This window comes from Cibotium barometz, chromosome 48, assembly GCF_041138505.1.
Source record: "Cibotium barometz isolate CiBa-2024 chromosome 48, ASM4113850v1, whole genome shotgun sequence".
In the NCBI taxonomy this organism is placed as follows: domain Eukaryota; kingdom Viridiplantae; phylum Streptophyta; class Polypodiopsida; order Cyatheales; family Cibotiaceae; genus Cibotium; species Cibotium barometz.
The window spans coordinates 8,723,400-8,749,984 of record NC_141093.1 but is presented as its reverse complement, the minus strand read 5'-3'; the positions used below and the strand labels follow the sequence as shown (position 1 = coordinate 8,749,984).

The 26,585-nt window shown below is 43.9% G+C and overlaps 1 protein-coding gene across 1 annotated transcript in view; it reads left to right on the top strand.

Moving 5' to 3' along the window:
• LOC147610784 (uncharacterized) overlaps positions 1 to 26,585 on the top strand; it is a 41,047-nt gene that overhangs the window by 10,138 nt on the left and 4,324 nt on the right. The gene's annotated exons all lie outside the window — the stretch shown is intronic.

The window sequence follows — 26,585 nt, the reverse complement described above, 5'->3', positions numbered from 1 at the left end:
GCAATTTGAAATAGACTTTTGCATTGAGGAATTTACCGAGAAATCTATGCCTACGCATGTGGGTATGCATCTTAAAGAGATTGCAAGTGATTGGTGGATGGCAAAGCTTTTGGATAGGACAGCTGCTCTTACATGGAGTGCTTTCAAAGAGCAATTTTATGATCAATTTCTTCCTCCTCACTTCGAGAAGGATGTACGAAAGGAATGGGATTGGCTAAAACAGGATGAAGGTGAATCCGTTTCCTGTTATGTTTCAAAGTTTTGGCGAATTCTTCTTAAAGTCACCCCTTTCATGACGATTAGTCAGGACGAGAAGTAAAGAAAGTTTGAGTCAGGGCTACAACGAGTCATTCAAAAGAGCCTTGCAGTGTATCCCCATAGCACCTTACAGGAGCTCATATACTCGGCCACTATTTTTGAGGAGTTGCATGGTAAGGGAACTCCAAAAAAGCAAGAATTCAGCTCATACAAGGGAAAATTCAGAGCTGAAAATGAGCAGAAAAAGGGTGGACAGCCACCTAAGTTTATGCCTAATGAGTCAAAGGATGCAAAAGGGGACTTAGAAAAGAAGCCGGGGGGTAAAAAGGATGATTCTAAGCTGTCCAGACAGCATATTTTTGATTGCATGAGAGAAGGGAAGTGTTTCACATGTGGGAGCAAAGAGCACATGAAAGCTCAATGTTCCCAAAATCTCAAAAAGAATATACCCGATGTTTAGGGTAACACTGCACATGAACCAAAGAGCAGAACCTTATGCAAAGCTTGGGGCAAGTTAAAGGACCAAACAACTTTATTCCTTTTTGATAATCTCTCAACAGATAACTTCATATCCATACAGATGGCTGCTGCTCTTGGGTTAAAGCCCGAGGAATTGGGCATGGACTTTCATGTAGATGCTGCCTTTGAGGGCAAGGAAGTTAAAGTCACCCCCATCATTGGGAAGCTTCGCTTACAGATACAAGGATATCTGGATCATGAAGACTTCCTCGTGGCACCACTCACGAGATGTGATGTGATACTTGGGATGCCTTGGCATTATCGTTTGGATCCCAAGATTTTGCACAAAGAAAAGAAAGTTATGTTTACTCATAGGGGTAGGGAAGTTTGTATTGATGCGGGTACCACTGGGAGTACCATATCCGTTGTAAGCCATATATCTATTTCAAAGGCAATAAAGAAATCAGCTTGTTCTTACTTGGTCTTTGTACGTGATAATGTTGAGCATGATGCTGTAACTCTCGTAGATCAAGATAAGATTGATTTCTTAAGTGAATATGCTGATTGTTTTGTTGATTCACTACCAGTATAGTTACCCCCAGAGAGGCCAGAGGATCATTGTATTGACATAATCCCTGGGAGCTCTCCTCCTAACCGACCTCCTTATAGGGTGAGTGCTGCCCAATAGAAGGAAATCATGACTCAAGTAAATGATTTGCTTGAGAAGGGGTTGATAAGGCCAAGTTCTTCGCCTTATTGTTCTCCAGTTTTACTTGTGCAGAAAAGGATGGGACATACAGAATGTGTGTTGATTATAGAGTCCTTAATAAGATTACTATCAAGAACAGGTTTTCGATTCCTTGAATCGATGATATTCTTGATAAACTTGAGGGAGCTACTTGTTTCAATCGCATTGATCTTAAGAGTGGTTACCATTAGATTCGAGTGGTAGCGCACAAAACGGCTTTTCGAACATCATTTGGATTATATGAGTATTTGGTTGTGCCATTTGGACTTACAAATGCTTTTGCCACTTTCAATAGAATGATGGATAGAATTTTTAGACCTCACCACAAGTTCACATGAACTTTCTTTGATGATATTATCATTTTTTCAAAGAGTGAGGCTGAACATAAAGAGCATCTTGCCATTGTTTTTGAAGAGTTAAGGAAACATAAACTTTTCATCAATGGAAAGAAGAGTGAATTCTTCTTGTCAGAAATTCACTATTTAGGGCATATTGTCTCCAAAGATGGAGTACGCATGAATCCCACAAAGATTCAAGCCATCAAGGATTGGTCAGAACTGGAGAATGTGCATCAAGTTAGGAGCTTTATTGGTTTATGCTCTTATTATCGTTGATTTATTCGACACTTTACTTTCTTAGCTTCGCCGTTACATGATCTAACGAAGAAGAAAGTAGCATTCTGTTGGTCGGAACCCGAAAAGATAGCTTTTCAAAAGTTGAAGGATGCCATCATATTAGGGCCAGTTCTTATTATTCCAGATTTGCATAGACCTTTTGTGGTTGAGTGTGATGCTGTCACATACACTCTGCACTCAGTGCATGGTGAGTAGGATGATATTTGTCGTACGCCGTGACCCCATTGTACATCCTCAGTCCAGGATAAGTCAGGCACGAGCTACGTAGGTCATTCCTCAGCCTTAGCGGGTCAATCAGTCAGTCAAGTCCCTTAACCCACTTGGAGAGAATCATTCATGCATGTAGAGTCAGTAGAAGCCTTAGGGTTTGCATCAGAAAACGCTCTGCATCTTGCATAATATGCATTCATATGCTTGTGCATCATTTAGAACATCCCAGAAGCCTTAGGGAATTTACTAGGATTTATCTGGTATTTTTTCCATATTTTAATGTCATTTATTTAGGGTATTTATTTAGCATTTAATGTCATTTATGAATATAAACTTTATTAAATAAATGACCAGCCAACTTGACCAGCCCCTAGTTAGTATAAATAGGCTTGCATAGGGCTTAGTTCTACCATTCAGTCTACAGAGAGCTAGGCGCCTTCATCCTCAGCACTAAGAGCATTCCCTGCCTTCAGCCTAGACTAATCCAGCCCTTTTGGAGCTTCTGCGTTAGCCTCTCAACACCCTTGAAGCTTGTGTTTTTGCTCTCAACAGTCCCTGCAGTTTAACGCAGCACATCAGCAGTCTTATTGAGCAGTCCCAGCAGTTTAACGCAGCACCACAGTCCCTACAGCCCTCAGGCGCAGCCACTTGTACCCTAAACGCAGCAGTTCAGACCTTCAGCCCATAGGCGTCTACATACAGCACCCTGCCAGGCCCCAGTACAGCAGGTTCCCTCTGCGTTTGAGCATAGATCACAGCCAGCAAGTATTCTGGACAGTTCAGTCCTGCGTTTGCAGTTCTACAGCAGTTTACCTTGCGTATTCAGCCCTACAGCAGTGCCTCCGCCCTGTGTGCATCATCCATACATGCTTCAGTCATCTGGTGAAGGTAACACAGCATTCATAAGCATTTTCAGCATATTTACATAGCTTAGAACAGTCCACTACAGTTCCTTCTCAGCGTCAGGTGTGCGATCACGACCCTGTGTTTTTCTCTGGACATTATGCAGGTGTGCACGGGGACATGGTGGACAGTGTGAATGGCATCAGATTGGAGTTAAAAAAAAAAGTAACCCATGTGTGGACAACCCCAAATGTGAAGGGGGCAAAGAGATTCTAACTTCAAAGGTTTTAAAAACCTTTAAAATCTTTATGGTATGCTGTGTTGTGATACGAGTTCTCTTTTTTCTCTTTTGCAAGGACAGTAGGCTCTGCAGGCTCTTGATGGTTGTAGAAGGGAAGGTGTTAGGTGGCTGCTGGACTGGCTGCAGGTGGACTGAACAGCCGCTGCAGGTACAGGTGTCAGCACGTCATGTTTTCTCTCTCTTTCTCTTGGCAAATGAGCGGCTGCAGGCAGCGCTGCACAGACAGTGCGTGCTCTTCTCCTGGGTGGACAGGGGCTGGTTTCTCTGGACATAAAGGCGGACAGGGGCTGGTTTCTCATGAACATAGACATCATGTCGATGGCGTTCAACTGATGGAACTTTCAGCTTCTCTTTGCTTTGGTTGGGGACTGTTTTGAGATCAGTTCGAGGACTATTTATGGGTTGTTTTTTGTTGGCTGCAAATTCAGCTATGTGCTTGGGTTTCCGGCTGCAAGTACAGGTCAAATTGAAAGTGTTTCTTGGCATGGGAGTAATGCAAGCACGCATGGTTGCGTACTCATGGAGCAGATTGTTTTCTTCTTGCCAGAAAGGAACAGAGGGATCTACAGTTATGGGCATCTCTATGTTTCAAGATGTTTCATGAGGGAACAGGTAACTAGATGTATGCCGTTGTTGGCACTGTTGTTGAATGGTGCCATGAATGGTTCTGTATGGAAACAGGACAGAAGTTTCAAAGGGAAACATGCCTAAGGGTTTCATGTGGAAACAGGTCGTAGGTTTCTTGAGGAAACATGTATTTGGGTTTCTCCAGGAGATAGGTCACATGCAGGCAGAAGGTACAGGAATGGACACATGTTTGGTACAGCCTTGCTACTGATTGGGCAGGGGACAGGGAATCCATGACAGAGATGGATAGTACCCTTGGAAGGTAGAGAGGGTTGGTACAGGTGTGTCGACTGTATGGTATGCTGTGCTGTGATACGAGTTCTCTTTTGAGAGACAGTTTGGGAGTCTGTGTTGTGATGCAGAAGCACTGGATATGTCAGGGTGTGATGCTGTTCATAGGGTGAGAGGCTATGGATGGTTGTGGCAGCCCTGATCATGGGAGAAGACTTCTGTATGCAGGACTCGATGTGTGAGAGTCTTTTGATGTGAACAATGGCTGGACTTGTTTGTGGATGCCGAGTGGATATGAAGCCATGATGCAGGGTATTTGCAGGCTTCAGGAGTTCTACTGTGAGAGCTGAGTTCCCAGCCTGATTGTAATCAAAGCTCTTATAATCAAATAAAGAAATACCACAAGGGGCGCCACTGCGTTTTGGGGCCAATCGGTGTCCGTGTACTGTTTGCAGAAGCACTCTAGCTCCCCCTGTTTGTTTTCCTTTTCTAGGTCCTCAATGGTGTTGAAGTGTTTTGTGTGCAAGTTTGTTTTTGCACCGCCCTTTGGTTTTGTCTGAAGACCGAGGCCGGTTTACATGTGCAGCCCTTTCTCATGTCCTTGGGAAGAGTGCATAGGCTTGAGATCAGTTCATTGTGGTGTTTCTACAGCTGTGTATAGTTTAGCCAGGCTTTCGATCCTCCGAGATCTTGCGTTTGGCTTATCTATAGTCCACAATCATTCTCTCTAAAGTAATAAAGCAAATACTATCTCGATAACGGGATAGGGGGCCCTTCAGACTTCCGCTGCATATTACAGATGCATGTGGAGATTGTTTGGGGGCTGTTTTGAACCAAGAGGGATACGCAGTGGCTTTTGAAAGCCACCGCTTGCAACATGCGGAATTGTATTTGCAGGTTTATGAGAAAGAGTGGTTAGTTGTTATTCATGCCCTTAAAACATGGAAGCATTACCTTTTGGGGGTTGAATTTATGGTAAAAACAGATCACCAGAGTTTACGGCACTTTCTTACACAACCTAAACTCTCGAAAAAGCATCTAAGGTGGGCGAACTTCTTGTCCATGTTCCATTTTCAAATTTTGCATACCCCGGGCAAGAAGAATTTGGTGGCGGATCCTTTGTCACGCAAGCCACAAGTGCATGCCATAACTACCGTCTATCATCAAGACTTATCAGGGATGCAAGATATGTATACTTTGGACACAGATTTTCAGCTTATTTGGGCTGATTTGAATCATGGTACTGCTGTCCTATCTTATTCGATTAGAGATGGGTTTGTGATGATGCAGAATCGTATTTGTGTAGTGCATGAATTACGCCAGAAGGTTATGGAAGGTGTCATGCTCCGCCATATGCTGGTCATCGTGGTATTCTAGCTACTACACAGGCTTTGGAAAGATATTTCTTTTGGCCAGCTTTACGCATGGATATTGAAGCTTATGTGCGAGAGTGCACAGTGTGTCAAAAAGTCAAGTTTGACAGACACAAAGACACCTGGTTTGCTTCAGTCCTTACCCATTCCATAGGAACCATGGAAAAGCATTGCTATGGATTTCATTATGGATTTGCCAAAATCGGCACATGGAAATGATGCTATATGGAATATTATAGATCGTTTTAGCAAACAGGCACACTTTATTCCTGTGAGGAAAACAATCAAGTCATAGCACATGGCAAAGTTGTTCTAAGCTCAGATTTTCAAACATCATGGCATGCCCAAGTCTATTGTGGGAGATAGAGATTCTTGGACTACCAGTTTATTTTGGCGGGCATTGTTTGATAATATCGGCACAAAGCTGAGTTTTTCATCAGCTTATTATCCTCAAACGGATGGTTAGAGTGAAATTGCAAATTCAGCTATGCTTGATTTGCTCAAGTGTTATGTATCTAAGCAGAAGTCAGATTGGGAAAAGTATTTGCCATTGGTTGAGTTTGCATGCAATAACACAGTGTATTCTTCAACTAATAAGGCTCCATTTGAGATAGTCTATGGCAAGGTGGTGCTTCCACCTATCTTATGAACAAAATATGAAATCTTTGCAGCAGATGAGTATGTCCGTGATTTGGATACTGTGTTTGCACAGGTTCGGACAGCCATAGAAAGATCTCAAGCTAAGCAGAAAAAGGCAGCTGACAAACACAGGCGAGAGGTGGTTTTCAAAGAAGGTGATTGGGTATTACTTAAGATTGAGAAAACATGTCTTCGGAAGCGGTTGGTTTCCTAAGCTTTCAAACGGGTATTACGGGCCATTCCAAATTTTGGAGAAAATAAATGAAGAGACATATAGATTGGTATTGCCCGATCATTGGAAAATACACAATGCCTTTCATGTCGGTTTGCTGAGGCCTTATGTGGGACCATCTCCTATGGAACCAGTTTTGGAAGATCCACCAGAAGTGGATGAACTTGAGGAGGTATTGCAACCTGAGTAGATAGTTTTTCATAAAGAGCCCAAGCCTGCAGGTGGCAGGCTTGTGCGCAGGTATCTTGTGAAGTTTAAAAACTATTTGGCTATGGATGCAAAATGGATGGACGAGGATTATTTTGTGGATTATCCAGAGCTTCTGAAGGCCTACTTGGAAGCTTTTCAGTTGCGGTCAACTGCTTAGAAACCGAGGGAAATGTCACAAAATTCTGTATAGCTTCTATTTTTCTACTGTTCATGTGTGGCATGTGGAGCTTGACATGACATACATGTATGGCTGGTGTAGCTTGACATGATGTGTCTGTGTGGCATATGGAGCCTGACATGACAGTACATGTATGGCTGGTGTAGCCTGACATGGTGTACATGTATGGCTCATGGAGCCTGACATGATGTAATTCCTTGGGACTAGCTATCTTGGAGATCTTTTGTATTTATGTTCTGGGAAGGTTCCGGAAGGATTATGAGCCCTGGACATTTTATCGGATACGACTGAGCAGATGGGTGTTTCTTCCAGTCTAACTACACTCATGTGTGTGCATGACTTTGATTTTATCTTTGGATGACTTGTCTTGTTTGCTTGGACAATGCCTGAGATTTCTACTTGCGCTGTCCATGGGGCCGGGGACGCTTGGGCACCTTGTGGACGTGTATGTGCACACCCGTTTGGGACTGACAGGTGGTCTACATGTGTTTTGGCAGGTGGTAAGTATTCCCAAAAACTCAATTTACAGCTTTATGAGTTCACATGCTAATAATTATTGATGCAAGTTCACACTCACTTATAAGTGGTCGGACAACTTATAAGTGAGTACACATTGAGCAGGACTTATTTAATACACGTGGTGGCCAAAAGATGGGCACTGGACAATATTTGAGCCTCCTTCAAGTAGACGCCCCCTTTTGGACCTAAAAAGCACACGTGGGAGCTAAAACTGGCGGAAGAGCTCTAATCTTGAGTAAGACTCCAGTTTTATGTGAGGCGCTTGCTTTTTCTGATACATGGGAGCTGGTCGACTGCTTCTACATGCTGTTTACAGCCTTCTACCGCGACAAAAACCTAACAGGTGCATGGGAAGTGTTGGCCGATCCCTCCTGCATGTTCTCCACTACTGGCCGGCTGATTTACAGCTTGAACAGAGGTTGGACAGACAATAAAAACAGAGAGGAAGAGCTGGTCGTGGGCATCTGGACAGTTTTCCTTTTGACCGGGGGCTTGCGGGCTTGTGTACTGCTGCTAGTCGATTTCTTCGGAGGCTATTGAGGGGTGGTTGACTGCTGAAAACAGCCTTTGAGGGCTGGTCGACTTGCTCTATGAGTCAGACAGGAAGAAGACGACGATGTTGCCTTTGAGGGCTGGTTGACTTGCTCTATGAGCCAGACAGGAAGAAGACGATGATGTTGAGTTGTCCCGGGCTGATGTGGGAGTGCTATGGGCTGTCCATAGTTGTCTTGCATGTGCTTGATGCCGAGAATGCTCACTTGTGCTGAGAATTGTCAGCAATGATATGTTTTCTTGTTTTCATCTTGTATTGGAAGAAACAGGTGTAGCCAATGGTGAACCCTAGGCACCCGCAAAGTTGTATTGGAAGCAGACTCCTTTTTGGTAATCTAACCATAAAGTGGGGGTTGGGGGTCAGTCCATCTTCTGGCCCCTAGTGTGGTGTACTGCGCAGATTTGTCCTCTTGTTTTATCCGGTATGCTTATGTGTATTTTCAGATTTCGTGATTGACAAGATTTTTCGTGTACAGTTGCCCTTTCATTTACACTTGAACCTTTGAGGGGTCCAATCGAATCCCATCGAAACCGATGATATAGCCCAAGTATTGAACCTCTTTAACGCAGAAGATAGACTTTTTGGCGTTTATGTAGAGTCCATTATCTTGCAAAAGTTGCAAGACTTTCTCCACATCTTTCTCATGCTACTCCTTAGTGGCTGAGAATACAAGTATGTTATCAAGAAAGATGAAGACACACTTACCAATGAGGATTGTGAAAATCCTGGACATCATTTTATTGAAGGTTGCGGGTACATTTGTAAGCCCAAAAGGCATGACTATGAACTCCTAGTGACCACGCTCTGTCCGGAAAGCTATTTTTGGAATGTCAGCTTCGAAAATGCGGACCTGATGGTAACCACTCTTGAGGTCGATCTTAGTGACAAATTTTGCACTGTCTAAATGCTCCGAAATATACTCAATCCTTGGCATAGGAAACTTATTCTTAATGGTGAGTTTATTTAATGCCCTGTAGCCTACACAAAGGCGTGCAGACTTGTCCTTCTTTTGGACAAGTAGGATGGGTGCAGCAAATGGTGAGGAAGAAGGCCAAACGAATCCGGCTTGGAGGAGCTCAGATAACTATCTTTCTAGCTCGCCCTCTAAAGTCTTGGAAAGACGACAGGGGAACCTACTAGGAGGTTCTGATCCAGGGACCTTATTGATATGATGGTCCTCAGGACGTGATGGAGGGGGGCTGTCTGAGCACGAACATAAAGTAGTGTCCCTTCCGCTCCCTTGCGGATAGCTCGTTGGGCTTGGAGGCGCGAAATCAATGGAAAGCTAAGAATGCTTCTATCCCTACGAATCATGACGGGCTCAGGAAAACCTTTACAAATAGTAAAAGTGTCGTGTCCCCAATCGGGAATAGGCTCATATTGACGAAACCACCAGATTCTTAAGATCATGTCACACCCCAGAAGAGGCGAGACAATGAAATCTTGTTGGAATGAGGTCTTTTGAACTTGAAAGGCAAACTGCTGTGCCTTCTGAGATATGTGGGTGCAGAGACCAGGTGTGAACCCATCCACATCCAAATGATATGGCACTTATGTGCAGCTCATCTTGCTAGCCAACTGGGGAGAGATGGCGTCCTCAGAACTGCTCATGTCAAACAGGACTACAAACTGTTGGCCCTTGGCAGAGCCATAAGCTCGGATAAGGCTTTTCTGTGCAGCATCGCTCTCACCCTCCTCTTTAGCATCAAATACCACAGATGGCATAGGATGCATAGAAGGTAAAAGTTGAACTGCATTTGTGGTAGTAGGCGGGGTTGGAGGAGCTAGAGATGCTGTGGCAATTTTGGCAGAAGGAGCTTTGGAGGCCTGCTCCACTTGCCATTTGTGGCAATCCTTCTTACCATGTCCTATGGTATGACAGAAAAAGCATCTGTTTTCTGACTGGTATTTCTTTTGCTCCTCTGGAGGAAGATAACCTCCAGTGATGCCTGCTTTAGCCTTTTCCTCAAGGGTTTTCTTAGGCTTGGATTCTTTATCCTTCTTACCCTCTGAACTAGAGCTATTACTGCCGTTCTTCTTAGCATCTTTAGAAGATGCATTACCTTTCCCTGGTTACGCAGCAGATTGTTGCTGCTGGGGTTTGGTACTGGACTGTGACGACTGCTTGGGCTTGCCTCCGCTCATCTTTATTTCTTCATTTTGAGCAAGAGTCAAAGCCCGGTCATATGTACTGGGTTTAAAGTTGCGAAATGGGAACCGGATGTTGGGATCTAATCCACGAATGAATTGATTCATCTTGGCTTTTGCATAGATAACCCTAACTGTTGTACTAAAGTTATAACCTTTCCGGAAAACTGAAGCACTGGTGACCCGTTTTGTTTGAAACTCATCTGTCAGGCCGGTCATATACTGGGGCGGGAGAAATCTGGTCTTTAGGTCATGAACAAATGTATCCCAGCTAAAAGTTGTGACACCTGTGGTCTGGTCTGTATGAAGACTAGACCAATGCTGCCACCAAGTGACTGCCTCACCCGTAAGGTGGGGAGCCACTACGTGGACTCTGTCCTAAGAATCTGTAATCCTAGCTAATGGAAAATGAGCGGTAAATTGATGAATGAATTGATTAACTGCTAAATGATCACACTTACCATCATACTTACTAAAATTCTGTTGACTTCGAATGACAGTAGTCGATGTCGCGGGTTGCTGGTGGCTGGTGGCACCGAGGCTGAAGAAACTGAAGAGAGGTGATGGTATCTAAGTTGTATGGCCTTCTTTTCCCTTTGGTGCTCGAGTAACATACGTTCTCGATCGAGCTCTCGTTGGTGCTCCCGAGCGGCGAGTTCAGCTTGATGCCGGTCTTCGATCTTGCATTGGGCCGGTCTTCGATCTTGCATTGGGCTTCCTCATAGTCTCGTTTATCTGCTTTTCTTGCTGCTTTCTTGCTTCAGCTTCAGCTTTTTCTTCTCTCCGTCGCGCCTCTTCTTCTCTTCTTTGTTGTTCCATCTGAAAGAAGAGGGAGATGTAGTCGGGGGTTGCTGGAGGCGAAGGAGGACGTGTTGCTAGTACCTCCAAGAGTTGGAGACGCTCCATGAGAAGCTGGTTATGAGCTTTGAGTAAAGCTGTGGTGTCTGCGATAGTTGGAAGAGCAAGGTCTCCTTTGGGGGAGACGTCTTCCGGCTGATGGGTATACTCTCCTCTGTAGACATGGTGCTGAAGTCGGTGGTCATGCCGGAATGCAATCTGACCATCCAAGGATGCCCTCACGCTAGGATACGGTGTGTGTGGACAAGCTGAATCTGATACCAATGTAACATGCAGCGAAAGTATTCGTAATTATGGATCCTGTCACAGAAATGCTCACACTGTCTTCTGTATTCGGAGTTTCGCGAGTTTAGCAATCCACTTTATGACTTCAAACTTTAAGAGATTTGAGAGAGAGAGAGATAGAAACTGTACACCGTATGGGGTCCCGAATTACCCATTGAAAGGCCCCCTATCTCGTTACCGGAATAGTATTTGCTTTATTACTTTGAAGAGATTGACGGTGGACTGACGATAAGCCAAACACAAGATGTCTGAGGACTAAGAGTCGGGCTGAACTGTACATGGCTGTAGAAGCACCAATGATGTCCACTCTCGAGCCTATGCACTCTTCTCGATGGATGTAGGAAGGCTGCAAATCTAAGGCTGAGAGAAGGGGCTGATTGGGACTGTTCTAGGCTATGTATGAATGCTGAAAATGAGTATGAATGCTGAGTTTTACCTTCACCAAGTGGCTGTAGCAAAACAATGCAAATAAGGATGCTGAAAACTGTATGAATGCTGAAAACGCAAGGTGCTCTGTAGGGCTGAATGCTGTAGATGCTGCGTTTTGCTGAATGCAGGCTGAATGCTCAAGCGTTGATGCTCCTATATGCTGATGGATGAAACGCTGAAGGCTGATGTGCTGAATTCTCCAATCGCTTATGCTCCTTGTGCTGAAGACTCCAAGCGTTGAGGTCTTCAAGGCTGAATATGATATGAATGAGTGAATATATGCTCTTTTGATGCTGGTTGGCTGGCTACAGAGCTGGCCGACTGCATCATGTCCTGTATAAATGGATAAATAAGGTAAAAATGCTAATTAAATTCTATAAAATATGAAAAAAATACTGGATAAATTCTAATAAATGCTAGATGTTATTTGGAGGCTTCTGCAATGGTCTATATGCAATGGATGAATGCTATGCATTATGTAAAGTGCTTTCTAATGGAAACCTTAGGCTTCTACTAACTCTACATGCATGAATGCATCTCTTCAAGTGGGTTAAGGGACTTGGACTGACTGATTGGCTCGCTATGGCTGAGGAATGACCTACGTAGCTCGTGCCTGACTTATCCTGGACTGAGGATTACAATGGGGTCACGGCATACGGCAATTATCATCCTAAAGGGTACTAATAATGTACAATGTTGCACTGATGATGATGAGCCATGTTGTCACTGTAACTCGCGGCAGGTGCTTGGGGGACTAGGACCTTTGACACACTTGTTGATACCATCAATGCATATTAAAACATTTAAACATAGCCACAGCCTTAACACATATCCATCATCACTTTGCATAAAACATAAAAGCGATAAAACATCCACAAATGCTGAAAATGGAGCTTGCACATGTGACACCACATAGAGGCCGGAATGGGCCGATCCCCCCCTTGGAGTATTTTATTACCCAAGGAGAATAATATCATGTACAAGCTTTGAGGGCCTTACTCTCCCCACGGGAGATGCCGGATTATCCATATACAAGTGTCATAACACAGCCCAACACGAGGCAACCAAGCCGGAACATAGGTTGTAGAAATGCCGAGCCAACAACATAATCCATATACCTCTGTGTGGGTATTGATTCTTCCCCAAAAACCACGGGTCTTCATGCAATAGAGCTGGTACAGCAAGTACAACTCTCCATTCAGTCGGTATAGCAGGTACAATGGTTGGTACAACCGGTACAGTGGCTGGTACAGTAGGTACAGTGGCTGGTACAGCAGGTACTGTCACCATTTGGCCACCCAATTGGTCCACTCGTGCTTTCTTATCATGTATGTACATTGGACTGGTGTCCATGGCAGTTGTTTATGTCGGGGATTGATGCCACTCATGTGATACTGTAGACTTGGCTTTCCGTTGGGACTTGTGCCTCCGTGTACATGCCCGGAAATGCTTGGTGGATTGGTGTTCCATTGGGTCTGGTACATCGTGTACTTGCTTGGAGCACATCTATTTTGGTATAGTCTCATGAACGGGGATTGTCCATACCAATGCTGCATTGCATAGCATCTTTATGTGCTTGCTTGCAATTGAAATTGCAAGCTGTTTTCATGCTTGCTTGACCAATGTGTAGTTCTGGGTAAGGGGATGCCCGCCCGTGAACCGTGCATGTGAAACTGTCTGCTGACATGGTTGTGTGGCATGTGAACAGGTGGTAAGTATTACCCAATCTAGGCTCAAATAGCCCTTAGGACTTGGCCAATATTTATAAGTGAGTGCGTTCCCACTTCATTAAAGTTTGGGCGTCCAAAAGTCACTTATAAATTATGGCCGCTTCCAAGTTCACACTCACTGAAGTCCCGAGGCGGACAAGACTCAATGTCGAGGCCCGTTTACTCAACGTCCGTTCACCTGATTGGACCCCAATTCACTTACTTATTAAGAGAAAATTTGTGTTTTCTCTTCATGAAGATTTTTGGAGGCTGAAAACTCTGTTTTTTCACCATTTCTCTCCATTTCCAAGCTCTCCATAGCCATACCCAACTTGCTAGGGTGTTTTCCAAGCTTCCAAGAGTGTTTCCAAGTGCTAATCACTCTCCTACTCACTCCCAATGACTGAAATTCAGCAAAACAGCTCTCATTTTTGCTGAAAACCCTAATTTCAGCCTTTCTTTCTCAAGTTGAACCATAGGGGAAGCTTTCCCAAGGTTCCCTTCATCCTCTTGATGACTTTTGTCTCGCGAAGAAAGGCGACAAATCAAAGATCTCAACACTCCAAGGACTTCCATCGCGAAGACTTCCACTGTCATTGACTCTACTTGCTATTGGTAAGCTTTTATGCTTAAATATGGGAGCAAGTAGCAGGAGGGAGCAACCGGATTACAAGATCACATATCCTGTGTAGTGTTCTCTTGTCCTACGTGCTCTCTTGCAGATTGTTGCTACCATGTGTTGGTGGAACAATAGAGAGCAGATGGTAGGGAACATGGGCACTTGAGAGGGTAGTGTGGGTTGCAAGTCTACATCGACAACCACTTGTTTGCAATACTGTATTCATATGCATTGGTATGGAAATCTGGTCAGAAATACCCATGACACTATGTACTTGATTCTCCCAAGATCAATATACTTTATTTGAGGGAGGGGTCGGCCGTTCCAGCTCATTGTGTGTCTCTTGTCAATTCAGTAATTTTTTTCTTGTATTTGAACAAGTGTCCATCAAATCTTAGTGTATTTAAGTGTATTGATTAGCATTGTGTTCAACCAAGTTACATTGGTATCAGAGCATACGGTTCTCTTTCACTTCTATCGTTGAGAGACGATCACCATGAACACTAGCTATCTCTACACTTAGAACATTATGGACAGCCATACAATTAATGTTGGAGATGCTAATACAAGAGGCAGGGACAATGAAATGCATGCCTCCAATGCTTTACAGGATGAGCAAACTCATGTGGTGCACAATAGGGAACATGAATATGTGGGACAGTTGTCCCGTGGCAAAGAGAAAATGCAGGAAGAAGAGTCCATAGTCTTGAGGGCTGAACTTACTCGTATGCAGGCTCTTCTTGTAACTCGCGACGGGTGCCCGGGGGACTAGGGTCTTTGACACACTTGTTGATACCATCAATGCATATTAAAACATTTAAACATGGCCACAACCTTAACACATATCCATCATCACTTTGCATAAAACATAAAGCTGGACAAAACATCCACAAATGCTGAAAATGGAGCTTGCACACGTGACACTGCATAGAGGCCGGAATGGGCCGAACCCCCCCCCCCCCCCCCCCTTGGAGTATTTTATTACCCAAGGAGAATAATATCATGTACAAGCTTTGAGAGCCTTACTCTCCCCACGGGAGATGCCGGATTATCCATATACAAATGTCATAACATAGCCCAACACGAGGCAACCGAGCCGGAACACAAGCTGTAGAAATGCCGAGCCAACAACATAATCCATATACCTCCGTGTGGGTACTGATTCTTCCCAAAAAACCACGGGTCTTCATGCAATAGAGTTGGTACAACAAGTACAACTCTCCATTCAGTCGGTACAGTAGGTACAATGGCTGGTACAACCGGTACAGTGGTTGGTATAGCAGGTACAATGGTTGGTACAGTCGGTACGGTGGTTGGTACAGTAGGTACAACAAGTACAAATGCTGGTACATCATGTACAGTGATTAGTACAGCAAGTACAATGGTTGGTACAACAAGTAGAGAAGCTGGTACAATCGGTACAATAGGTGGTATAGCAAGTACAAGTACAAGGATTGGTACAGCTAGTACAATGGTTGGTACAGCAAGTACAAAGGTTGGTACAACAAGTACAATGGCTAGAAATCATAATAAATGATTAAATACCCTTGCCTTCAGTATTTCTTCGCGATGGAAGCCTCCAAAACAATCCCCAACAGTCGGTATTCTTCATGGGCAGCCTTCAAGAGAGAGAGAAAGAGAGTAGCCATCATTAGGGAAGCCTTCAATGGTGGTAGAGGCTAGTGTGCAGCAAGAGAGCCTCTATTAATGAAGAGAGAGGGCTCCAATTTATAGATTTGGGCCTCCCATGAGCTAAAATGGCAAGAGAAGGCTACGATGACAAGTGGTTGAGCCACACAATAGCTGAAGTGACAAGTGTGAGGCCACTTGTCTCACTTTGATCCACTTTCTAACGAGTGTCAGGCCACTTGTCTCACTTTGGTCCACTTTCTTGCCACATGTCCCAATCTAAGAGATGGGCCCTTCCATAATCTTTACCTCTAAAAATATCCCAACTGGTAGACATTCTGTCATAGGCACTTTGCCAATTCTTGGTATCTGCTCAATTCCAGATGTAATGACGCGAACAGAATTTCCATCGGAGTCGGGCCAAAAATAGCAACTCTCCTAAAATTTAGGAGTGTGGTCCTTTGTATTCTAGGATAATCTCCCATTCCCAAAGCTTGTACTTTCCAAATATTTAGACATCCTGGAGTCCACCAGACCCCTTTCATACTGGGAAATGTCCAGGCTGGTGACATCCTCCCCAACTTCTTAAAAGTTGTCCGCAACTTTAAGCTTCAAAGCCATATATTCAAGATATAATCATGTCCCATGGAGTGGGCGAGACGAGACAGTCTAAAAAATCCAATATAACTGAAGAATCCATGTGCTAAAGAAATCGGTGAGACTAAATAAGTCTCCATAATACCAATATCAAAATGATGTCCCAAAATAAATGGGCGAGAATTCCATGGAAGATATGCTAGACACAGGCACAAGAGCCAATTGTGTCTCAATCACCAATATCAATGAGATAATCATATGCCAATGAAAATCACCAACCAGGTGCTAAGACACTTAAATAAGTGCCATGTACAAGAAACTAGTGCCTCGCACAGAAACATGTGCTATGCACACAAACTGGTGCCATTCAAGAGCACAAACCATGGTGACAGAAAAGCTGGTTCTCCATAGTTCTGGCAATCCTGTCTCCCAATCCCAATAGCTCCCATGTTCTCCCATACAATCCCAACTCTGATCAATAAGCATGGTGTGGAAACAATGAAACACTCACTCCACAATCGCAACACAAATCCACGTGTATGGTGGAGTGTTCATTGAATTGTCCTCTCACAATCCCAACATGAATCCACATGCATGGTGAGATGAACAATGAACCTCTTGGCCTCTGTATGGGGAGATAGTGATTCCAATAAGTCCAGATATCATAATCCAAGCTCAAAGCACACAAACATGTGCCAATCCACATGACCCTTGGCGTACGCATAAGTCCCTTGCCAACCAGGTATCATGTCCACTTTACCACTTGCACTCCGCGTTGGTACCCTGACCACACACCTTGGATGAGAGGTGGACTTAAGTAACAAGATAAAACAATCACTCGCAGGCATAAATAGCCTGGTGTTCCATTAGCATTTCTGCTGCACATAGTTTATAGGCATTTCAGCCACCAACTCAGTCTACCCTCTTAAGTGCCCATGTTCCCTTACATCTGTTCTCTATTGTTCCACCCATACAAGGTAGAAACAATCTTCAAGAGAGCACGTAGGACAAGAGAACACTACACAGGGTATGTTGTGCTTGACACTACCCTCTGAAGTGCCCATGTTCCCTTCCATCTGCTCTCTATTGTTCTATCCTCACATGGTAGAAACAATCTTCAGGAGAGCACGTAGGACAAGAGAACACTACATAGGGTATGTGAACCATGAGTTTCATAAGTCCAATGCATCCCAAATAAAGGGAGCCAAAAAGAATAATCCATAAACCTGAGGATAGATCCAAATCCCTAGAAAAGAAATCCAGGAATCCATAGACCTGTATACCATAATCCTTGTATACCATAACTCTTACCACATACTCCTTGCTAACCACACACCTTGGAGTAGAGGTGGACTTTATCCATAAAAGCATCATATCCATGAGATATCCAAAGATTTCTTCTCTATAAACTTGGACAGATTCGTCCATAGAAATTGCTTGTGAAGCCCAATATCTATATAAATCTCGTCCAAGAAAGAAATCTCCATAGATATAATCCATCCCAATAAAGGGAGCCATAAACAATGTTTCCCTGAAACCATCTCAAGGCAAACAACACCACCTTTCTCCTTGCATGGCTATACAAGGGTTAGTGAACAAAAAATACTTCATAGTAAATAGCCAAAGCACCAACTTTGCAAACTCAAAGTATACTTAGCTTTTCTTTGCTAGGTTGGTCATGAAGCCAAAAGAAATATCTCCTCACTATATCCTTAAGATATCCCGAGATATATCTCCATATAGCTTGCTTGTAAGCTTGATAATATAACCCACAATATCCATATGGAAAGAGTGCTAAACGTGTGCACATAAAGTCAACTTCACACTTCCAAGATAAAATTTTGTGAATTCATAAATCTTTAGATCAACAAGCTGTCTACTGCTCATGCTCATGCTCATGCTCTTGCTTCATAGGCTATGAAGTGGCTGGCCATGCTTAATAGCAATGATGGTAAGTGTGGTCCCCACTTGAGATCTTTTCTCTTCCTTATTGATAGAAGGAAGCCTTGGCTTCCAAGAAAGCCTATGCTCTGATACCAATGTAACTCGCGGCGGGTGCCCGGGGGACTAGGGTCTTCACTTGTTGATACCATCAATGCATATTAAAACATTTAAACATGGCCACAGTCTTAACACATATCCATCATCACTTTGCATAAAACATAAAGTTGGACAAAACATCCACAAATGCTGAAAATGGAGCTTGCACACGTGACACTGCATAGAGGCCGGAATGGGCCGACCGCCCTCCCCCCCCCCCCCCTTGGAGTATTTTATTACCCAAGGAGAATAATATCATGTACAAGCTTTGAGGGCCTTACTCTCCCCACGGGAGATGCCGGATTATCACCCAACACGAGGCAACCGAGCCGGAACACAAGCTGTAGAAATGCCGAGCCAACAACATAATCCATATACCTCCGTGTGGGTACTGATTCTTCCCCAAAAACCACGGGTCTTCATGCAATAGAGCTGGTACAGCAAGTACAACTCTCCATTCAGTCGGTATAGCAGGTACAATGGTTGGTATAGCAGGTACAATGGTTGGTACAGCCGGTATAATGGTTGGTACAGTCAATACGGTGGCAGGTACAGCAAGTACAAATGTTGGTACATCATGTACAATGATTAGTATAGCAGGTACAGTGGTTGGTACATCAAGTACAAAAGTTGGTACATTTGGTACAATGGGTGGTACAACAAGTACAACAAGTACAAGGATTGGTACAGCCAGTGCAATGGTTGGTATAGCTGGTATAGCAAGTACAAAGGTTGGTACAACAAGTACAATGGCTAGAAATCATAATAAATGATTAAATACCCTTGCCTTCAGTATTTCTTCGCGATGGAAGCCTCCAAAACAATCCCCAACAGTCGGTATTCTTCATGGGCAGCCTTCAAGAGAGAGAGAAAGAGAGTAGCCATCATTAGGGAAGCCTTCAACGGTGGTAGAGGCTAGTGTGCAGCAAGAGAGTCTCTATTAATGAAGAGAGAGGGCTCCAATTTATAGATTTGGGCCTCCCATGAGCTAAAATGGCAAGAGAAGGCTACAATGACAAGTGGAGAGCCACACAATAGCTGAAGTGACAAGTGTGAGGCCACTTGTCTCACTTTGATCCACTTTCTAACAAGTGTCAGACCACTTGTCTCACTTTGGTCCTCTTTCTTGCCACATGTCCCAATCTAAGAGATGGGTCCTTCCATAATCTTTACCTCTAAAAATATCCCAACTGGTAGACATTCTGTCATAGGCACTTTGCCAATTCTTGGTATTGCTCAATTCCAAATGTAATGAACGCGAACAGAATTTCCATCGGAGTCGGGCCAAAAATAGTAACTCTCCTAAAATTTAGGAGCGTGGTCCTTTGTATTCTAGGATAATCCCTCATTCCCAAAGCTTGTACTTTCCAAATATGTAGACATCCTGGAGTCCACCAGACCCCTTTCATACTGGGAAATGTCCAGGCTGGTGACACTTCTCCATGCACAACAAGAAGAATTGAATCTCTACCGCCGCGAGGATCCATTGGTACATGACCGTTTGAAGGCCAAGAAAGCTGCATCTTATATGGATCATGCAATGGCAATGATTGCTCAAGAGTTGCACATGCAACCGAGGGATGCAGCACGTGCATACTTGGTTCGTACCGAGGATGCCTATGCAAAAAAGGCAACTATCCCACATGTCTTGGAATCCCCACAAGTGCCCGAACAAGAACTTATGTCTAAGAGGATGAATCTCCATGCGATGGTAGAGGAACAATCAGTGACTTCACGCCATGCAGGAATACCTTATGTAGCCCGTGAAGGATACAATGTTTATGGCAATGGTCAAAATGTATGTCAAATGCCATTGCCGGCTGAAAATGTGCATGCACAACACATGCAACATGGGCTGCAATTTTCTCTTGGTGCATGTATTCCACGTATCTCTCATGCCACTCATGCCTTCGAGTGTGCTCGTGAGGGAGAAGTTATGGCTGAAAATGTATCAATGCATGTTGAGGGACCAGCCATGCCTAATGCTTACAGGGCACATGTATCTATGTCTTAGCAGTGCCTTTCATGAACATGCCGGATCATGGATTTCTAAGTGAACATTCGGTGAGAGCTTCTCCGTGAGCCACCAATGGGCAGCAGTGCCTTTCATGAACATGCTTACATGCCGGATCATGGATTTCTAAGTGAAATCCCCGTCACTGAAAGCAATATCAAACTGGGCAATAAAAGCAAGTGCCTTTGATGCATCATATTCCCCATGATATGTGTCAAACTTCACAGATTTGTCTCCGGCTTTGAAGTCACGAGACTTTGATGCATGTGTGTGCATCTCACCATGTTTTCTCCCATGTTTGTCCGTTGGGACAGCCCCTGTGAAAGACTGGCATCATTTTTGGACCAAAAGGTGATGCATGCCCATTGGTGGCTCACGGAGAAGCTCTCACCGAATCCTGTTAGATCATGGGAAGAGTTCAATGAGAGGTTCTATGCTCAATTCTTGCCTCCCAATGCATTGAATGAGATAACAATGAAGTGGGATTGGGTAAAGCAAAATGAGGGGGAATCGGTAAATGCATATGTACAAAAGTTTTGGAAAGTGCCTTTGGAGGTGTCTCCATTTATGCATGTCACCGAGGCGGAAAGGAAGAGAAGGCTTCAATCGGGATTGCAACCCGTGTACAAAGCTGGACTACAAATGTATCCTGGTCATACCTTACACCAATTAATCGCAGCCACCACCGCCACCGAGCAATTGGAACTCAAATTGAGTCGATCCAATAAGGCTAAACCCTCATTTCAAGGCAAAGAGAGGGCTGTCTAAAACCTGCAAAACGATGGACAGCCATCTAAAAAGGACCAAAACCAAGATAAAAATGGTCCAAAGGCTCAAAATAACACTACCAAGAAGCGTCCTTCAAACTGAGAGACTGGTCTCACTCCGGAACAGAAAAAGCAATATATGAGTGAGGGGAAATGCTTTACTTGTGGTAGCACCGAGCATATTGCAAAGGCATGCCTAAACAAGAAGAAGCGTGATAATGCAAATGTATCAAAGCCTAATGTGCATATGGTTCCGGATATGCAGGGCAACACTTCACATGATAACAAAGATAGGGTTGTATGTAAAGCTTGGGGACAGCTCAAAGATCAGCCCGCTTTGTTCATGTTTGATGATTGTGCATCTGAAAATTTCATATCCACACAGATGGCAGCTGCTTTGGGTATTGAGGTGGAGGACATGGGTCCTCAAATTGAAGTAGGGGCTGCCTTTGTTGGTAGAGAAGTGCAGGTCATGCCTATTTTTGGTAAGTTGCGCATACACATTCAAGGCTATGTGGATCATGAGGATTTTCTTGTCGCACCTTTGAATGGTTGTGATGTATTGCTTGGAAAGCCTTGGTATACACGTATTGATCGGTGCAAGGCTTACAAGACCAACAGGATCACCTTCATGCATAAAGGCCGAGAGCATGTAATTGATGCTGGTGAAGAGGGTGATACCATTCCCCTTGTATCTCATGTACAAATTAAGAAAGTAATGAAAAAGAGTGTTTTTGCGTACTTGATTTTTGTACGAGATCATGTTGAGGAAAATAATGTACATGTAAACACTCTTAATAATGATAGGTTGAAATTTTTGCAAGAGCACAATGATTGTTTTGCTGATGAGTTACCACCTGTACGACCGGAAGATCATCACATTGATCTTGTGCCGGGTAGCTCACCACCTAATAGGCCAGCCTATCGTGTAAGTGCATCCCAAAAAGAGGAGATCATGAAGCAAGTGAATGAGCTTCTTGAAAAGGGTTTGGTTCAACCAAGCTCTTCTCCATATTGTTTACTCGTCCTCTTGGTTCAAAAGAAGAATGGATCCTTTCGTATGTGTGTGGATTATAGAGCTTTGAATAAACTTACCATCAAGAATCGGTTTCCGATTCCACGCATAGACGACATCCTTGAATAAACTTACGAGTTGGATGGATCGGCATGCTTTAGCCGAATTGATCTCAAGAGTGGGTATCATCAAGTGCGTGTAGTGTTTGAAGATGTACACAAAACTGCTTTCAAGACAGCATTTGGGCTTTATGAGTATCTTGTTATGCCTTTTGTTCTTTACAAATGCCCCGGCTACATTCAATAGAATGATGGATCGCATATTCCATGGGTACCGGAAATTTACAGGTTTCTTCTTTGATGACATCCTAGTCTTCTCGAAGACCGAAGAAGAGCATAAAGCTCATTTGGCTATTGTTTTTAAAGAGCTCCATAAGTATAAACTCTTCATAAATGCAAAGAAGAGTGAGTTCTTCTTGTCAGAGATACATTATCTTGGGCATATTGTGTCCAAAGATGGAGTGCGGATGGATCCTGCAAAGATTGATGCAATTCGGAATTGGCCCGAATTGAGTTCGGTGCACGAGATCCGTAGTTTTCTTGGATTATGCTCTTACTACCGCAGGTTCATTCAGCACTTTGCATGGATTGCTTCTCCTTTACATGATTTGACAAAGAAGAAGGCCGTGTTCAAATGGACTAATGTAGAGAGAGATGCATTCCTCAGATTGAAAGATGCAACTACTCATGGTCTAGTGTTGACCATTCCGGATTTGCAAAAGCCTTTTTGTGTGGAATGCGATGCATCTGGAAATTGCATAGGAGCTGTCCTTAATCAAGAGGGACATGCCGTGGCTTATGAGAGTCGTAGATTGCATGATGCAGAGCTATCTCTTGGCATTTATGAGAAAGAGCTGTTGGCTATAATTCATGCACTTACTATATGGAAACATTACCTTCTTGGGGCTGATTTCACTGTGAAGACAGATCACCAGAGTTTGAGGTATTTTCTTACTCAAACTAAGTTGTCAGAGAAGCATATGAGGATGGCCAATTTCTTCTCTATGTTTCATTTTCAGATCTTGCACACCCGGGAAAGTGGTTGCTAGCAATGGTGAAGGCGTTCTGGATTTTCTCTCTGCGTACACAGCCGCCGCAGCCGCCTACTTTCTCTGCTGCTCTGCGGGTCGCCTGTGAATCTCTCTGTCAGAGTTGTGCGCTGATGCAACACATGCCTATTGGGGCTACATCACTCCTTCAGCTCTTCAGCAATAAACGAAAGCTTTCCGGTTTAGACCGGCCGCTTTTCTTTTCCTCTTCTCTTCACAAATTTGCATTGCCTTTCTCTAGTGATGCTGCAGGTCTAGCTTTGCCCTCTTTGTGCTAGGCGGCCTCTAGCTAGCTACACGACACAGTAGACAAGACTGCAGCTTCTCGGATGCGTGGCTTCAGCTTCTCTCAATTCTACAGATAAACGTTTTTGCTATACTGCTTTGTGAATGTTGTCTAAGTTTCCTGCACCTTCCTTGTTTTGCTACTCTCTGAAGCTGCAGTTTGATGTGTCTCTAATATTTTCTTCTGGAGTTTCTTGCTACGGCATAATAGTGGTGACTACTTTGCATACACTAGTGTCACATGCACTCTGCACTCAGTGCATGGTGACAAGATGACTCATCATCAGAAGTGCAACATTTGTACAGTATTAGAACCCAGTAGGATGATATTTGTCGTACGCCGTGACCCCATTGTACATCCTTAGTCGAGGATAAGTTAGGCATGAGCTACGTAGGTCATTCCTCAGCCTTAGCGGGTCAGTTAGTCAGTCAAGTCCCGTAACCCACTTGGAGAGAATCATTCATGCATGTAGAGTCAGTAGAAGCCTTAGGGTTTGCATTAGAAAGCACTCTGTATCCTGCATAATATGCATTCATATGTCTGTGCATCATTTAGAACATCCCAGAAGCCTTAGGGAATTTATTAGGATTTATCTGGTATTTTTTTCATATTTATAGTATTTATTTAGCATTTATTGTCATTTATAAATATAAACTTTATTAAATGACCAGCCAACTTGACCAACCTCCAGTTAGTATAAATAGGCTTGCATAGGGCTTAGTTTCGCATTCAGTCTTCAGTGTGCTAAGAGCTTTCCTTCTCAGCCCTAGGAGTTCCCTTGCCTTCAGCACTAGACTAGTCTCATCCAACCCTTGGAGTGCTTGAGGTTGCTCCAACCAGCCTTGTTCATCCAACGCCTGCAGTTCAGCAGTCCCTACAGCCATAGGCGCCTGCATCCAGCATCCAATCAGCCCTGATTCAGCATACAGTCCAGCCTCAGTTCAACGCCAGAATTCAGCTAACGTTTTCTGCATGTGAACCAACCGCCTGCGTTTGTGTCCAGTAGCAGTAGTACACTTATGCGTTTCTGTCCAGCAGCAGAACAGCCTGCGTTTCAGTCCTACAGCCTGCGTTTTCAATCTTGCATCAGTTCTACAGTAGTACCCCGCCTTCTGTGCATCATCCATACATGCAACAGTCATCTGGTGAAGGTAACATAGCATTCATAAGCATTTACAGCATTCTAACATAGCTTAGAATAGTCCACCATCTCCTTTCTCAGCCTCAGGTGTGCAGTCCTTCCTCATGTCCTTTGGAAGAGTGCATAGGCTCGAGATCAGGTCGTGGAGGTGTTTCTACAGCCGTGTACAGTTCAGCCAATCTCCGATCCTCCAAGATCTTGCGTTTGGCTTATCTACAGTCCACAGTCATTCTCTCTAAAGAAATAAAGCAAATACTATCTTGTTATCGGGATAGGGGGCCCTTCAGTGGGTAATTCGGGACCCAATCTGGTGTGCAGTTCTCATATCTCTCTCTCATATCTCTTTAAAGTTTGAAGTATTAAAGTGGATTGCTAAACTCACAAAACTCAGGATACAGAAGACGGTGTGAGCATTTGTGTGACAGGATCTTCCAGTACAAAGACTTCCGCTGCATATCACAACTAGAGCTTCTACTTGCTTGGAGAAGAAGACTATACTACAATGAATGAGAATAGGGAAACTCTACTTAACTCCTAATCACTAACGAAGCTCTAGTCAAATATACTAATCATTTGCTAATAAGCTAAACCTAAATTAAGAGAGCAAGACCTAGGCTCTAATATCATGTTGAAACTATGGATCCAAACTACACACACTAATCACACGCTAATCTAATCTAATGACATGGCTAATTTAAAGTGGATAGAAATGAAGGAGACTCATTGTGATGAGTGTGTGCTAATTAAGTTTAGACTCAAGTTCAGTTAGGTCACAAGATGGAAACTTGTACTCATAAAAAGACGCGAGGTGTTGTGCTTGTATTCCATTGCTTGAAATGTCCTCCTTTTATATGAGGAGAGTACAACTTAGCTTTTCTCTTACATGTGGGATAATTCTCACTCGGTGATGTGCCTTCTCACACTCGCTCCATACTTTTCTTGTGCTCCATGGCACCATATTTCTCAACAGTTGGTAGTAGTGCAAAGACGTGGATGGAGACCTTCTCGTGCTCGATATTGGAAGGATGCTGAGATTCCTACTACATTGATTGCAGAGTTTTGGTCTGATTTATGGAGTTCTTGGAGACCACTAGGGCTGTTGGCTCGGTAGGTAGCCGGTTGACATAGATGCGTATTGATTGGACTTGTATGAGATGCTGGGGGGGGGGGATTCACTCCAAACCCCTAAGCATTGTTTGTGGAGTTGTCCTAGGGCACTAGAGGTGTGGATAGAGGTCATCAAGATCATCAAGAGAGCAACACCGGACCTTGGTTTTATCAAACGGGGCTTATTTTGCTGATTACGTAGTGGGGCTTATTTTGCTGATTACGTACTGCTAAAGGGAGACACTTGCTATATGAGGTGGAGGGAGGGGACTTTATTTTCAAGATCCAGAGCGGCTTTTGCATGCAGGGCAGTTTAGCCTTGATGCGAGCAGAGGGGATGCCAAAGAGACGAGATGAGTTTGGGCTATATTTGGCAGTATGGTTGGGTTGGCATGTTTGGAAGGCACATTGTTGCCGGGTCATAGGTGGAGAGTTACCTTCCATAGCACAGGTCTTGGCTCAGTTATGGCATACGTTGAGGGGAGCATGGGATCACATGCAGGGTTTATCCAGGACCAGTGAGTTGAAGCGGATTCAGTTCATTCGGACCTAGGACCGATGCGAGGTCTTCTTCACTCTCTTGGATAGTCACCCTAGATGGATTTAACACCCCCCCGCGCCCCCCCCCCCCCCCCCCCCCCCCCCCCCCCCCCCTCTTTGGTTACTCCCTTGTCCGCCTTGAGAGGCTTGTATATTTGGACTTGATGTATATTGCTTCACATTGTTGAGGATCATTCTCCCCAGGATTCTTGTAGCTTCAGCAATGTGGTGGCTGTATATCTTTTAAAACTTATTGTTAGATTTTCAGTTGTAATCT